The sequence below is a fragment of the Bufo bufo genome, chromosome 3 (genome assembly GCF_905171765.1).
Source record: "Bufo bufo chromosome 3, aBufBuf1.1, whole genome shotgun sequence".
NCBI lineage: Eukaryota > Metazoa > Chordata > Amphibia > Anura > Bufonidae > Bufo > Bufo bufo.
Genome location: NC_053391.1, coordinates 658406675 through 658424454, shown reverse-complemented (window position 1 = coordinate 658424454; position 17780 = coordinate 658406675). Strand labels below are relative to the sequence as shown.

The following is a 17780-nucleotide window of genomic DNA, read 5'->3' as shown; positions in this document are numbered from 1 at the left end:
GGAACAACAGCACTTACCTGCCACAATGACTGTGTGAAACAACTACTGCTTGCTGACTTGTGGTTCCCCCTACGAGGAACCCCTGGGACCCCCTCACTAGAGGTACAGACAAACAAGGGGATGTCTAGCAACCATGCCGGGCAATACACCAAACATACCAGACTTAGAACACCAAACTAGACATAACAACAAATCCCCAAAACAAACCTACACCAAACATAACAACAGGTAAGGAAGGGAACAAGGAGGAGAACATAAGGAGACATCGCTAAAGACCTTGATGTTCCACATGGAGGCCCTCACGGACAGGTGACACATCCAGAGAGGAGCAAAGCTCCTTCTCCTACAAAGGCAGATATACAACTAAGCTCACAATTTCAGTATAAGAAGAGCCATGAGGCCACACCCAGCTCCACCTTGCACACACCTTTAACCCTAAACAAACCAAAATGGTAAGGAACACCAGCCCTAAAGGGGAAATATAAAATCATGCTAACAACACATTTCCACCAGCAACAAGCAAGCACGGCAAAAGTGTCACGGTCCACTACCACCAGACCATGACAGCTGTGGCAATACCTCTGGCAGCAGCTTCTCATTCATACATGGATGAACTATCCTCAGGATAGGTTATTAATAACCAAGCAGTGGGGGTACAAATATCGGTACCCCTGTTGATGAGCTGTATGAAGGGCTGTGGTACTCCAGTGAGCACCATGACCTCTTCCCAGGCCAGTGACTTCCTGTTCATTGGTCACATGGCCTAGGTACAGATCAGTCACATTCAAATCAATGGGCCTGAGCTGCAATACCAAACACGGCCACTGTATAATGTATGGCGCTGTGTTTGGCGAGCTGAGAAGAGACGGTAGCACTCACCAGAGAGCCACAACCGCTTCAAACAGCTGATCGGCGGGGGTGCCGGGTGTCGAATCCACACCGATCAGATACTGATGACCTATCCTGAGGATAGCTCATGAATAGTGTTGAGCGAATCGAAGTTCACAACGTGGACTTTGATCCAAATCTCAGGAAAAATTTGATTCGCAGTGAAGCCGAATTTCCTAGTGCTTCGTGGTACCGAATTGATTTTCCACGAAATGTCGGTAAAAAATAAATAAATCATACTTACCTCATCCATTTCAGGGTGAAGAGGCCACCACAGCCATCTTGCTTGAAGATCCTATGAGAAATCTTATGCATGATGATGTCATCACATGCCACATGAGATTTCGCTCTGGATCTTCAAGCATGATGGCCACGGCAGTCTCTTCCCGGTCATATGGATGAGGTAAGTATAATTTATTTATTTATATATTATTATTATTATTATTTTTTTATGAGCAACCCCTAAAATGCTTTAATATTGATGTCAGATGTCGCGATCATAGATGAACGCAGCATCTAAGGGGTTTAATGATGGGGGGAGTGGTGGGGCGCAATCACTGTTCCCTGTCATTGCACCCGCTACTTACAAAATGAAGTAATTCGTAACAAAACAAATTTTTGGGGGTAAAATTCGGAGAAGCAGCTGAAACTAATTTTTAAGAACTTCTCTCATCTTTAGTCATGAATATTAAACTCCTGAAAAACCCCTTTAAGGCCTACTTCTCAAATTCAAAAATCATGTTCCTCCATTTATTGACCCCTTGGACATAGCATAGATTTTTATTTATTTTTTACAGAAATACATTTTAGAATAAAATCTGGCAGTGCGGCGTCAGAACAATTTTAGATAATGATAAAGCCTGGAAATTCAGATTATAAAGGGAAGTAGATCTGAATCAGGAACTGTGATAATCGATCTGGAATCACGTTCTTGACCTTGAAGGCATTAAGCTGACACCACTGTACGTTTTTATTTTACACATTTATTCAGTTATTGCGCTATGTGTATATCTGAGTAGTGACCATTTTGAAGTGTTGTGTTTTTATATATTTATTCATTGATTCCTTTTTTGTGTGTGTGTTAGAAGTGAATATTAATGGCCAGATCGGCAGGTAGCTCATTGGCACTAAATATATTTTCAGGATTATTTTGCCCTTGGGTTTCCTAAGCTGCGATGCATAAATCTCTTCCAAATGAGCGAGCTGAATTCTCGTGTTCTTTGATAATGGATGATGAAAGTAATCTAAGGAAGGACTTGGGAGAAGTGGGGACAAATAATAGCGCAGTCTTTTTATGCCAATAACCAGTGATTACATAGGACTGATTTATAGGTCCGTCCAAACAACTGAAGCATCTGGTATTTTCCATATTTCTCTGCTGTGTTTTTGCAGTTTTGCACCTGTATCTTGTGTTAGATAGGTGACCCTTACCCCAAATTAACATTTTAGAAAATTATCATGTATAGTAGTACAGTATAGAATGAAAATACTCAATTTAGGCTCCAAACTGGACCCCAAAATTAGTTCATACCCTATACTCAGTCCCCCAAGTTAATAGGACTGTCTCATTGTTTGAGCCAAAGCGGAGAGCTGCGGGCAGCCATCCATCGAAATAGCTACCATACAATGCTGTACTTCACCTTCATCAGCCACTGCAGGGGAAGAAGAGCTGCCAGCTGCATCATCCCACGGGAGCAGGAGCCATGGTTATCAGCTGATCCTCATGATGGTTGTCCAATCAAAGGGATTTTCTGTGAATAAGGTACCATCCACACGACCATATCTTTTTTTCGGTCTGCAAATCGCCAGGCATGTCCATTCCGCATTTCCTGTTCTGCATATCCCACCTATGCATATCCCACCTATGCTAAAAAAATGCCTATTCTTTTCTGGAAAATGGATAAGAATAGGACAAGTTATATATATATATATATATATATATATATATAGAAGAAGAATAAACACACCGCAGCACATCCGTCTGGTGAAAAAATGGTGGGATCCTTTATTCACCCAAGCAGCGACGTTTCGGTCCGCTTGCTGGGACCATTTTCAAGCCTTGAAAATGGTCCCAGCAAGCGGACCGAAACGTCGCTGCTTGGGTGAATAAAGGATCCCACCATTTTTTCACCAGACGGATGTGCTGCGGTGTGTTTATTCTTCTGGCTATTTGACACTTTGGATCGAGTGTCGACACCGCTGGCATCCAGCGCTTTCTACTAGGTGTGCTGCCCTGAACTTTCATCATTTATATATATATATATATATATATATATATTTTGTTTTTTGGTTTTTTTTGCGGGAAAGCAACATGGACATACAGGTGCAGACAGCACACAGTGTGCTGTCCTCATTTTTTGTGGCCCCATTGAAATGAAAGGATCCTTATCTGATCCCAAAAAAATGCAGATCAGATGCGGACCAAAAATACGATCATTCTGCATGGGGTCTTATTCATAACACTGACTCAGAAACCCCAAATTTAATTCAGACCTATACTCAGTCCCTTTGGTAATTTACATAGTTCTTCCTCGAGCTCCCCTATGAAGGTACAGTGATCGTCCAGTCCTCTCACGCCAATCTCTTAGAGCTGCTAAGTCAGGATCAGAGGGAAGTAGGATGGGAGTGGTAGTAGTTGTCACAGGTCCTCCACCCTCACTACCAGGGCTGACACAGTAAGGAGGGGGTCCACAGGATAATATAATTTTTTGTGGAGTCTCCCGGCTGATGAAAGCTGGAATGTCCTTGATGGTGAGGTGCAGATTGACAGGCAGGAGACCAGAACAGAGTTGAACTTGGTTAACTGACAGTCTTAATTTTAATAGTGGATGAACAAAACTTCCACACAAAATGGAGGCAAAAATCTTAGCAGTTCCAAAAAGTTCTGGCTGAATCATGGGTTACATAGAGTTCCCTCTGCTATATACTTCCTTACATACCATTCCAGTCGAGAGGTGCACACAAATCCAATTTCTTCTGCAATGTCTGCAATTCTTAACTACAAGGCACAGACTCCAAGAGCAGCAATGAATAGACAGCCAGAAACCAAAAATACCATAACCAGGGCTGGGAGGTCTATCGGCTGTAAACGTGAGTTACCCTCAGAGACTAAAGACTTATTAATCTTCACCTACATTCAATCTCAGGCGTTCCATGGATTTCTCTGTGGTTAAACCTGACTGACGTTGGCTGACAGGGTTGGAAGTTGCTCCTTCAGCTACCTTGTCTCAACTGAACTAATGAACATACAGGATAGATAGCCAAGCCCAAAGGTTTAAAGCCAACCTACAGTACCTTCTGGTAAACAGTATCCCAAAAGCAGGATTAACCCATGATTTAGCTTACAGCCTAGACAGATGATAATGGACAGTGTAAAAACATTAGAAATCAGTGCAAAACCTTAGGAATATATCACATAGCTTCTCATGAGCCATTGCACTAGACAGTACATCCTGGCGTACTGTTTAATGGCCAGTTCTCTCAAGAAGGGTAAAGAAATTAAGCATATTTCTAATCAATTTTGGTGTTTTACTATTTAAAGGGAATCTGTCACCTATTTTGAGCCTATAATACTGTTAACATAGCAATGTGCAATAAAGTACCTTCATTCCTGCATGTGTCCTCTTTCTTTTATTCAACTTTTCATTCAGATGAAAAAGCGATTTTTCTGATATACAAATTAAGTCTCAAGGTGCCCAGAGGGGCGTTATTACTCTGCTCTAGTGCCCAGTAACGCCCCCCTGCAGTGCCCAGCCCGCCTTTCTTCCAAGCCCAGCACGCCTCCTAAGAAATAAATGTACTCCTACATCCTTGCCGAATGGCGCTGCCCCCTCCACTACGTCATTTAATTTATTCACTGCACCGTCCTTGCTTCCTTCTCTCTTGGCCTCCGAAATCCCGCGCAGGCGCAGTATCGCTCAGTGCCTGCGCCTGTACGATACTCCTGCTCCAGAGGGCAACAGCGCTCTGATTACGTCACTGGGCTCGGCGCAGAGTAATAACGCCCCTCTGGGCACCTTGAGACTTAATTTCTATATCAGAAAAATCGCTTTTTCATCTGAATAAAAAGTTGAATAAAAGAAAGAGGACACATGCTGGAATGAAGGTACTTTATTGCACATTGCTATGTTATTAGTATTATAGGCTCAAAATAGGTGACAGATTCCCTTTAAAAGGGAATTTCATAAAATAATTAAATAAAGCTGTATGTAAACTGGAAACCAGGCTCTGCTGGCAATCAGCTGATTAATTTAGGTCTGGCAACTAGAGATGAGCGAATTTTTCAAAAATTCGATTCGGCCGATTCGCTGAAATTTTTGGAAAAATGTATTTCGATCTGAATTTATTTGCGGCGAATTACGTTAAAAAAGGGCTATTTACGGCTGCAGAGAGCCTTTATAGGGGGTGTAGAACACTGTGCCTTGTAGTAACACGCATAGGGAGTCTACTGTGGTAGTGAAATAATACTGTGAGTCAGTATGACATGCAGATGACAGGCGTTGCTCTTCGAATCACTGCACACTTCACTTATTTGGGCAGTTACGGGGCCAAAACTGACCAAATAACTAAAGTGTGAACTCAGCCTTACAGGTCAATGTTAGCGCCAAGAAGAAGCGCACTCCTTTTACACCGTCATCAGCTGATTCCACATTGATGTTTACAGAACCTGTCCTATTAAACGCTTATACAAGTAGAGCCCCCCTGACAGAGTGGAGAGGGTGTCAGCAGTAAGTTTGTGTTGATTATTTTGCCCTTCCTCTAATCCGTCAGAACAATAACCCACAAAAAATGGATCCTGTCTGTGAAGCATCCGCCTTCACTCGATCAGCATTTGCATAATAATCCATCAGTATTGCTAAAGCCAAAAAAACAGGAGTGGATCTAAAACAGAGATGACACGTGAATGGAATATTTGAATGTCTTCTGTGTTTTGTATCCACTCCTGCTTTTGGCTACCAAATCATAAGCCAATTCTGATGGGACCATACAGGCCTTACAGCTGCTATACAGACAGGATCCGTTTTGCATCTCATTTTTCCTTCATTCTAACAGATCAGAAAAAGTGTGAAATAAATGATGATGAGGTCAGCCAGGCCGAAAGCAAAAATAGTGAACCAGTCATGAAGTGGGGAGGGTGGGAACAGCACGAGAAGTTCACAGAGTGGACCTATGACATAGTGTTGAGGTGGAAGTAGCATGAGGAGACCACAGAGTGGCCCAATGACAGGGTCTGGAGGTAGAAGCAGTATGAGGAGGCCAGCGAGTGGCACAATCTCCGAGTCTGGAGTTGGCAGCAGTATGAGGAAGCCGCAGAGTTGCACAATGACAGAGTCTGGAGGTGGCACTAGCATGAGTAGTCCACAGAGTGGCACAATGACAGAGTCTGGAGGTGGCAGCAGTATGAGGAAGCCACAGAGTGGCACAATGACAGAGTCTGGAGGTGTCAGTAACATGAGTAAGCCACAGAGTGGCACAATAACAGTCTGGAGGTGGCAGCAGCATGAGGAAGCCACAGAATGGCACAATAACAGATTGTGGAGTTGGCAGCAGCATGAGTAGGCTACAGAGTGGCACAATGACAGAGTCTGGAGGCGGCAGCAGCATCATTAGGAAGCCACAGAGTGGCACAATGACAGAGTCTGGAGGTGGCAGCAGCAGCATCAGGAGGAAGCCACAGTGTCACAATGACAGAGTCTGGAGATGGCAGCAGCATGAGTAGGCCACAGAGTGGCACAATGACCGAGTCTGGAGGTGGCAACAGCATGAGTAGGCCACAGAGTGGCACAATGACCGAGTCTGGAGGTGGCAGCAGCATGAGTAGGCCACAGAGTGGCACAATGACCGAGTTTGGAGATGGCAGCAGCATGAGTAGGCCACAGAGTGGCACAATCACTGAGTCTGGAGGTGGCAGCAGCATGAGTAGGCGACAGTGGCACAATCACTGAGTCTGGAGGTGGCAACAGCATGAGTAGGCCACAGAGTGGCACAATGACCGGTGAGTACTGCTGCTGTTGAGTACTTTCTTCACTATGCGGGTGAAGAAAGCTTCTCATCAGTGACTGTAGACTCAGGCTGCTGCAGATGGAGCTGGTACTGCTCCTGCCTCCCCACCCCTCCCCAGAAGTTATGGCAGAGGAACATGAGCACAGAGGGCCCCCCCAGTCAGACCTGCGAGAGGATGATGATGCCGCAGATAGGCAGCAGCCAACTGACTACATAGGATGTCTCTGTAGTAGTTCAGTTTGTCCTCCCTCTCAGTGGGTGTAAAAAAGCCCCCATTCTGGACTGGTAGCGAGGGTCCAACAAGGTGGAGAGCCAGAAGTCATCTCTCTGTTGAATGGTAACAATTCGGCTGCCACTATGCAAGCAAGTGAGCATGCATCGGGCCACTTGTGCAAGTGACTCGGAGGAACTCCCTGCCCCCATCTCCACTGCATACTGCCACGGTGTGTCTGGGTCCTCTGCCTCCTCTTCCTCATCGCCCTGTAACTCCTCTGGCTGCTCCTGCGCCTCCTCTCCTGTCACCTGAGTAGAAAAACCACCCATTTCGCTACACATTGCTTGTGCATTAATGTCCTACTCCTCCTCCTCCAGTTCAGCCCCCACAGGGCTCATGTGGCCGTGAGATCTAGGCGCCACGTCTCCAGTGCCCTGACCAGCCATTGTTACCGGCATCTGTTCCAGGACATGAAGCAGTGGAATGACGTTGTTCATCCCGTAGTCCTGGCGACTGACAAATAACATGGCCTCCTCAAAGGGCCTGAGCAGACGTCAGGTGTCCCGCATGAGCTGCCACTGGCTGACATCGAAGTTACACAGGGGAGTACTCCTATCTGCGTTGATCATCAAGAAATTGTTGATGGCCTTTATCTGTTCGTATAGTCGGTCCAACATATGGAGGGTGGAATTCCAACGTCGCATATCAGCCTATGTTGGGGGATGCTGTTCTGCCACTGCAGCTCAAGGAGGGTGTGATTTGCAGTGTACGAGTGGCTGAAGTGCATGCAAAGTTTCCTGGCCATTTATAGGATGTCTTGCAGATGGGTGGAAGACTTCAGGAACCGCTTGACAACCAGATTGAACATGTATGCCATGCAGGGCGCATGGCTCAGCCTTCGTTGATGCAGCGCCGAAACCATGTTCTTCCCATTGTCGGTCACCATGGTTCTGATGTTGAGTTGTTGCGGCTAGAGCCAGGATTCAATTTCTTGATTAATCACATGGAGCAGTTCCTCCCCCGTGTGACGCCGTTCGCCAAGGCAAACCAGGTGCAGAACAGCGTGACACAGCCGTGCCCGGCACATGTGGTATGCTGGAGGGGCACTGTGACTTGTTCCTGCAGTGGAGGCTGAGGACACGGTGGTGGATGAGGAGGCAGAGGCGGACATTGTTGCAGAATCAACAGCGTGAGAACATGGAGGTGGAAGTGGCGTGACCTGGCCAAGTTGCTGGTGTGGCTGTGCAGGAACCACATTCACCCAGTGGGCCGTAAAGGACATGTACTGTCTCTGACTGTAGTTACAGCTCCACACGTCGGTGCTGCCGTGTACTTTGGTAGACACCGACAGGCTCAAGGACTGGCCCACCTTCTGTTCTACATATTTGTGCAGGGCTGGTACTGCCTTTTTGCCAAATAAATGACGGCTTGGGACTCTCCACCTCGACTCGGCACAAGCCATCAGTTCTCTGAAAGGTGCAGAGTCCATCACTTGGAAAGGGAGGGACTGCAGCACTAGCAACTTGGGCAGAAGCATGTTCAGCTTCTGTGCCATTGGATGCCTGCACGCATACTGTTGTCTCATGGCAATCGCTTCAGTGATTTATTGCTGACGGAATGAGTGATGAGGAGTAGGAGGTGCAGGAGCATCATGAACAGCAGATGATGGGAGGGACAGACAGCTCCCTTCGGCTGAGGTGGTGAAGCCTTGACTGCCAGAAACCGGGTGCGTGCCAGTGGGTGATGTAGAGGTTGCTGCGGCAGGCTGGACCACCACATCGGAGCCACAGTTCTTCCAGGCCACTGGGTGGCGATGCTGCATATGTTGACACAGGGCCGTAGTGCCAACATTGGAACCCTGGGTGCGCTTCACTTTCTGCTCACAGATTCTACATATGGACACGTTCACCTCCTCTGGCGGCTTCACAATAAACTGCCACACCGCCGAGTAGGTGATTTTCCCCCCAACAGTCCGCACTGACTGACTACTACTGCCACTGCCTCCGTGAACCCCTGCACCGCTACTTCCCGGGCAGGTAGGTTGCTGCGAAGCAAGTGGTCTACCCCTGTTTGGCTCCCGACCTTCCACTGCTGCCACCCTGCTGACTCCCGGCCACCCTACTGACTTGCTGGCTCCGCCGCTGGCTCACAGTCAAGCTGCAACCCTGTTCCCCTGATGATGATGAAGCCCCTTCTGCACCCGGCTCCCAAGTGCGATCTGCTTCATAATCATCGAGTAGTGTCTGCACGTCACTGATGTCCTCCTCAACACTCTCTGGGTCAGGAGGCTGACCGCTCGCAACACCACCTCCCATGCCACTCTCCTCATCACTACTTGCCCGCCATGCCAACGAAGAGTTGTGTCTGATGAACCCACCGACTGTTGTCTGGGGGTGTCTGAGGTCACTTGGGATGACGTGGATGACCGAGTTAACCAATCAAGAACCGCTGGGTTGCTAGTCAAGACACGACCGCTAGATCATACTGGGAGCTCAGGCATCTCGCTGCAACTCTGTCACCGCCAGCTCTCTGAGAAGCTCTGAGAGATGTTCTTCTGTACCTCTTGCATGATGTTCTTTGTTTTGGTTTCACTTTGTCATCTCTTTTCCTTCTCCCAGCTGTCACCTATTTACACTGATTGCCTCCCTTTATATTCCCTCCCATACTGCCTCACTTTGCGGTTTATACTACTTCCTGGATTGTGTTCACTGCTGGAGGCTGCAACTCCTGATTCCTCAGATAAGTCCTTTTCCTTTATTTGTGTTTCCGTGCTGGCTTGATTCTAGGTGACCCTGACTCGCTCCGTATTAAGTGCAGGGAGCCGGTGGTCGTGTCCCCTCACTATTATAGGGTTTTCAGGTGTCACACAGTCTAGGTACGAGGGCATGCAATCGTCTATCATAAAGACCTTTGCATGGGCATAGCAGTCAGGGAGCGCTCTAGGGGTTTTATAGGGCTCACCCATATGTTCCTTAATTTGGCATCAAGTCAGTCGGATGTTTATTTATAACTTCCAGTTTTCTGCAACACCTTCCATGACAGACTCCTGCTGCCACGACCCCTTAGTCTGCTGCGACCTCTGCCTGCGCCAGAAGCATTTAGGCCTCTGCCACTTCTCTGTGCATGGCCTGGCACTTCTCTGCCTGACATACTTTTAGCAGAACTAAATAAATTAAACGCAGATTTTAACACCCCTAAAAGCGACCAATATATTTTTCTTGTTGTACTTAAATACACCCCTATATGCTTTCACCAAAAAATAATTGCAGAAGTGAACTGAGAATGTATTTTTCTTGTAGTACTGAAATACGCCATATACGCTTTCAGCAGGTAAAAATTAAGCAGTGAAGTGCGTATGGATTTTTCTTTCACCAGGTAAAAATTAAGCAGTAAAATATGTATAGATTTTTCTTTCTGTTACTGAAATAGGCCAGTAAACGCTTTCAACAGGTAAAAATCAAGCAGTGAGGTGCGAATAAATTTTTCTTTTGGTTAAAGAAAAATGCCCCTATACGCAGGTGCGTAGCTAAAGGCTCATGGGCCCTGGTGCAAGAGTTCAGCTTAGGCCCCCACCCCCTTCACTTTCTGCTGCCCAAGGCAAATATTGAAATAGACCCCCCTTCCCTCCAGTCCTACTGTTAAAGGGGTTGTCCTCTTTTTGCTACTGATGACCTATCCTCAGGATAGGTCATCAATATCAGATCAGCCGGGGTCCTCCGGCACCCCCGACGATCAGCTATTTGAAGAGAGGGCAGCGCTCATATGAGAGCTGCTTTCTTTGTTCTGTTCACCTGCTCGCCGTAGCATTTGCAGTGATGATGAGGTAACCAGAGCAGAGAAGGCAGCGCTCGTACAAAAAAAAAAAACGGACAACCCCTTTAAAGACATACTTGGAAAACATTACATACAGCACTACAGAACATACAGGGTCATACAGCGCCACATACAGTGAGGAACAGAAGTATTTGAACACCCTGCGATTTTGTAAGTTTTCCCACTTAGAAATCATGGAGGGGTCTGAAATTCACATTGTAGATGCATTCCCACTCTGAGAGACAGAACTAAAAAAATTAAATCAGGAAATCACATTGTATAATTTTTAAAGAATTTATTTGTCTTGCACTGCTGAACATAAGTATTTGAACACCTGAGAAAATCAGTGTTAATATTTGGTACAGAAGCCTTTGCATGCAATTACAGAGGTCAAACATTTCCTGTAGTTCTTGACCAGGTTTGCACACACTGCAAGAGGGATTTTGGCCCACTCCTCCACACAGATCTGTTCTAGATCTGTCAGGTTTCGGGGCTGTCGCTGAGCAACACAGAGTTTCAGCTCCCTCCAAAGATGTTCTATTGGATTTAGGTCTGGAGACTAGCTAGTCCACTCCAGAACCTTGATATGCTTCTTACCGAGCCACTCCTTGGTTATCCTGGCTGTGTGCTTCAGGTCGTTGTCATGTTGGAACACCCAGCCATGACCCACCTTCAATGCTCTGACTGAGGGAAGGAGGTTGTTGCTCAAAATCTCACAATAAATGGCCCCATTCATCCTCTCCTTAATACAGTGCAGTCGTCCTGTCCCCTTCGCAGAAAAGCACCCCCAAAGCATGATGTTACCACCACCATGAAGTTTAGACCAAAAAGTTCTACTTTAGTCTCATCTGACCACATGACTTTCTCCCATGCATCCTCTGGATCATCCAGATGGTCATTGGCAAACTTTAGATGGGCCTGGACATGTGATGACTTGAGCAGGGGAACCTTCCGTGCAATGCATGATTTGAACCCAGTGGCAGTGGCTGAGTGACAGACAGCAGAGGGTTGTAGTCAATGGAGAACATTCAAAACAAGGTCATGTTACCAGTGGGGTTCCACAGGGATCTGTACTGGGACCAATTTTGTTTAATATCTTCATAAGTGATATTGCAAAAGGCCTCGATGGTAAGGTTTGTCTTTTTGCTGATGACACAAAGATATGTAACAGGGTTGATGTTCCTGGAGGGAAACGCCAAATGGAAAAGGATTTAGGAAAACTAGAAGAATGGTCAGAACTCTGGCAACTGAAATTTAATGTGGATAAGTGCAAGATAATGCACCTGGGGCGTAAAAACCCAAGGGCAGAATATAGAATATTTGACACAGTCCTGACCTCAGTATCTGAGGAAAGGGATTTAGGAGTAATTATTTCAGAAGACTTAAAGGTGGGAAGACAATGTAATAGAGCAGCACGAAATGCCAGCAGAATGCTTGGATGTATAGGGAGAGGTATAAGCAGTAGAAAGAGTGAAGTGCTTATGCCGCTGTACAGAACACTGGTGAGACCTCACTTGGAGTATTGTGCGCAGTACTGGAGGCCATATCTTCAGAAGGATATAGATACTCTAGAGAGAGTTCAGAGAAGAGCTACTAAACTAGTACATGGATTGCAGGATAAAACTTACCAGGAAAGGTTAAAGGACCTTAACATGTATAGCTTGGAAGAAAGAAGAGACAGAGGGGATATGATAGAAACTTTTAAATACATAAAGGGAATCAACTCGGTAAAGGAGGAGAGCATATTTAAAAGAAGAAAAACTACCACAAGAGGACACAGTTTTAAATTAGAGGGGCAAAGGTTTAAAAGTAATATAAGGAAGTATTACTTTACTGAGAGAGTAGTGGATGCATGGAATAGCCTTCCTGCAGAAGTGGTAGCTGCAAATACAGTGAAGGGGTTTAAGCATGCATGGGATAGGCATAAGGCTATCCTTCATATAAGATAGGGCCAGGGACTATTCATAGGATTCAGATATATTGGGCAGACTAGATGGGCCAAATTGTTCTTATCTGCCGACACATTCTATGTTTCTATGTTTCTATGACGGCGTAGTGTTCTACTAACAAGTGACCTTTGAAACTGTGGTCCCAGCTCTCTTTATGCCATTGACCAGTTCCTCCCCATGTAGTTCTGGGCTGATTCCTCACCTTTCTTATCAGTGATACCCCACAAGGTGAGATCTTGCATGGAACCCCAGTCCAAGGGAGAATGACAGTCGTCTTTAGCCTCTTCCAATTTCTAACAATTGCTCCAACAGTTGATCTATTTTCACCAAGCTGCTTGGCAATTGCCCTGTAGCCCTTTCCAGCCTTGTGGAGAATTTTGTCTCTGGTGTCTTTTGACAGCTCTTTGGTCTTGCCCATTATAGTAGTTGGCATCTGACTGTGGGATGGACAGGGGTCTTTAAAGAGCTCAGACAGGTGCTACTAAGTGAGATTTATGAGATGGATTAGAGGTGGACTTTTTAAAGGCACAGTAACAGGTCTTTGAGAGCCAGAATTCTTGCTGTTTCTCAGGTGTTCAAATACTTATGTTCAGCAGTGCAAGACAAATAAATTCTTTAAAAATCATACAATGTGATTTCTTGATTTTTATTTTATTCTGTCTCTCAGAGTGGAAATGCACCTACAATGTGAATTTCAGACCCCTCCATGATCGGGAGAACTTGCAAAATCGCAGGGTGTTCAAATACTTCTGTTCCTCACTGTATGTACCTCTTACATCCAGTGACTTCTCTTCTCCAATGTAGATATTCTCTTTCCTATTCTTCTCCTGTCAGACCAGACCGTCATGGTGACTTCTTTCAGCCGCGCCTCATCTCTGCAGAGTTTAACAAACAGACATCTTACTTTCCTACTTTTCCATCCTCCTCCTCACCTTCTCAACACCCCATTCTGCCACCCCCAATACTATGTCCACTGTGCTCCCCTATACTTTCCTGCAGAAACAGTCCCCCTGAAAATACTGGTACCACACAGATAGTGTGTCAGTACAAAAACACCCCTTTATTTTGTGCGCTAGTACAAAAAAATCCCTCCTTCCTTTCAGATGAGACCCCATATAAAACCCTAAATGAAATCCCCTATCTCAGACCAAACCCCCTTTAGACCCTTTTGTCAGACCCCATATAAAACCTTAGTTTTAGACCTCAGATTAGACCCCCATTAGACCTCCATTTAAGACCCCGACCTTAATATCAGACCTCAGATAAGATCCCCATTAAACCTCCAGACCCCCATATAAGACCCCCATTAGACCTTCAGACCCCCATATCAGACCTCTAGACCCCCATTAAACCTCCAGACTCCCACTAGACCTCCAGACCCCCATATCTGCCCCCCCCATTAGACCTCCAGACCCTCCATCAGACCCCCATTAGACCTCTAGACTCCAATCAGACCCCCATTAGACCTCCAGACCCCCAATCAGATCCCTATTTTACCTCTAGACCTCCAATCAGGCCCCCATTAGACCTCCAGACCCCCAGTCAGACCTCTCCAGACCCCCACAGTCAGACCTCTCCAGACCCCCCAGTCAGACCTCCAGACACCCTTGCAGACCTCTAGACTCCCCAGTCAGACCTCCAGACCCCCCAGTCAGACCTCCAGACCCCCATTAGACCACTTCAGATCCCCAGTCAGACCTCCAGACCCCCCATTAGACCACTTCAAACCCCCCAGTCAGACCTCCAGACCCCCCAGTCAGACCTCCAGAACACCCATAGACCACTCCAGACCCCCATTAGACCTCTCCAGACCCCCAGTGATACCTCTCCAGACCCCCCATTAGACCTCCATATCAGACCTCAGATCAGACTGTAAAATAATAAAGTAATTTACCTCTTCTTCCGCCACTCTCCCTGTCCTGGCTGTCTTCTCTTCTCAGGGCCTGCGCTGCAGTCACCTGACCTCCTGCAGCGTCAGGTCAGAGTTTTTCTCTGTACGTCCTGATGTTGCAGGCAGCCAGGACACAGCAGCGCGGGCCCTGAGAAGAGCGAGCAGGAGGAGGGGTAAGTACTGTACAGCGCTCACAGCGCTTCTCTCCCCCTCCTCCTGCAGACTAGTGAGCACTTCCATTATGGAAGCGCTCGCTAGTATTCCCTTTATAAGATGCACTGCATCTGGAGGTCTGAAGATGCACTGCATCTTATAAAGGGAAAAGTACAGTACTACTGGCTAAGGGGCCCAGTCGCAACTGCGACCGCTGCGACCCCTATAGTTACGCCAGTGCCTATACGATTTCACCAGGAAAAATTAAGCAGTGAAGTGTGTATAGATTTTTCTTTCTGTTACTGAAATAGGCCACACACTCATACACGCACTCACCACATACATGGACGCACTCATACACGCACTCACCACATACATGGATGCACTCATACACACACTCACCACATACATGGACGCACTCATACACGCACTCACCACATATATGGATGCACTCATACAGGCACTCACCACATACATGGACGCAGTCATACACGCACTCTCCCCATACATGGATGCACTCATACAGGCACTCACCACATACATGGACGCACTCATACACGCACTCACCACATACATGGACGCACTCATACAGGCACTCACCACATACATGGATGCACTCATACACGCACTCACCACATACATGGATGCACTCATACACACACTCACCACATACATGGACGCACTCATACACGCACTCACCAGATACATGGACACACTCATACACGCACTCACCACATAAATGAACGCACTCATACAGACACTCACCACATACATGGACACACTCAGACATGCACTCACCACATACATGGATGCACTCATACACGCACTCCCCACATACATGGACGCACTCATAGACGCACTCACCACATACATGGACGCACTCATACACGCACTCACCACATACATGGACGCACTCATACACGCACTCACCACATACAGGTCCTTCTCAAAAAATTTGCATATTGTGATAAAGTTCATTATTTTCTGTAATGTACTGATAAACATTAGACTTTCATATATTTTAGATTCATTACACACAACTGAAGTAGTTCAAGCCTTTTCTTGTTTTAATATTGATGATTTTGGCATACAGCTCATGAAAACCCAAAATTCCTATCTCCAAAAATTAGCATATCATGAAAAGGTTCTCTAAACGAGCTATTAACCTAATCATCTGAATCAACTAATTAACTCTAAACACCTGCAAAAGATTCCTGAGGCTTTTAAAAACTCCCAGCCTGGTTCATTACTCAAAACCGCAATCATGGGTAAGACTGCCGACCTGACTGCTGTCCTGAAGGCGATCATTGACACCCTCAAGCAAGAGGGTAAGACACAGAAAGAAATTTCTGAACGAATAGGCTGTTCCCAGAGTGCTGTATCAAGGCACCTCAGTGGGAAGGAAAAAGTGTGGCAGAAAACGCTGCACAACGAGAAGAGGTGACCGGACCCTGAGGAAGATTGTGGAGAAGGACCGATTCCAGACCTTGGGGGACCTGCGGAAGCAGTGGACTGAGTCTGGAGTAGAAACATCCAGAGCCACCGTGTACAGGCGTGTGCAGGAAATGGGCTACAGGTGCCGCATTCCCCAGGTCAAGCCACTTTTGAACCAGAAACAGCGGCAGAAGCGCCTGACCTGGGCTACAGAGAAGCAGCACTGGACTGTTGCTCAGTGGTCCAAAGTACTTTTTTCGGATGAAAGCAAATTTTGCATGTCATTCGGAAATCAAGGTTCCAGAGTCTGGAGGAAGACTGGGGAGAGGGAAATGCCAAAATGCCTGAAGTCCAGTGTCAAGTACCCACAGTCTGTGATGGTCTGGGGTGCCATGTCAGCTGCTGGTGTTGGTCCACTGTGTTTTATCAAGGGCAGGGTCAATGCAGCTAGCTATCAGGAGATTTTTGGAGCACTTCATGCATCCATCTGCTGAAAAGCTTTATGGAGATGAAGATTTCATTTTTGAGCACGACCTGGCACCTGCTCACAGTGCCAAAACCACTGGTAAATGGTTTACTGACCATGGTATTACTATGCTCAATTGGCCTGCCAACTCTCCTGACCTGAACCCCATAGAGAATCTGTGGGATATTGGGAAGAGAAAGTTGAGAGACGCAAGACCCAACACTCTGGATGAGCTTAAGGCCGCTATCAAAGCATCCTGATCCTCCATAACACCTCAGCAGTGCCACAGGCTGATTGCCTCCATGCCACGCCGCATTGAAGCAGTCATTTCTGCAAAAGGATTCCCGACCAAGTATTGAGTGCATAACTGAACCTAATTATTTGAAGGTTGACGTTTTTTGTATTAAAAACACTTTTCTTTTATTGGTCGGATGAAATATGCTAATTTTTTGAGATAGGAATTTTGGGTTTTCATGAGCTGTATGCCAAAATCATCAATATTAAAACAAGAAAAGGCTTGAACTACTTCAGTTGTGTGTAATGAATCTAAAATATATGAAAGTCTAATGTTTATCAGTACATTACAGAAAATAATGAACTTTATCACAATATGCTAATTTTTTGAGAAGGACCTGTACATGGACGCACTCATACACGCTCTCACCACATACATGGACGCACTCATATAGGCTCTCACCACATACATTGACACACTCATACAGGCACTCACCACATACATGGATGCACTCATACAGGCACTCACTACATACATGGACGCACTCATACACTCACTCACCACATACATGGACGCACTCATACACACACTCACCACATACATAAACGCACTCATACAGGCACTCACCACATAAATGAACGCACTCATACAGACACTCACCACATACATGGACACACTCACAACATACATGGACAGACACACATACGCACTCACCACATATATGGATATATACT

The 17780-nt window shown here is 46.2% G+C and overlaps 1 protein-coding gene and 1 long non-coding RNA gene across 2 annotated transcripts in view; one reads left to right on the top strand and one right to left on the bottom strand.

Moving 5' to 3' along the window:
- Nucleotides 1-17780, top strand: part of CNTN5 (contactin 5) — a 626057-nt gene that overhangs the window by 278275 nt on the left and 330002 nt on the right. The window lies entirely within an intron of this gene.
- On the bottom strand, nucleotides 38-17730 carry LOC120996416. Its single transcript, XR_005777774.1, has 4 exons — nucleotides 17720-17730; nucleotides 14826-14833; nucleotides 5447-5453; nucleotides 38-162 (listed from the first exon to the last, which is right to left on the bottom strand). It is a non-coding gene; the product is annotated as an uncharacterized LOC120996416 (long non-coding RNA).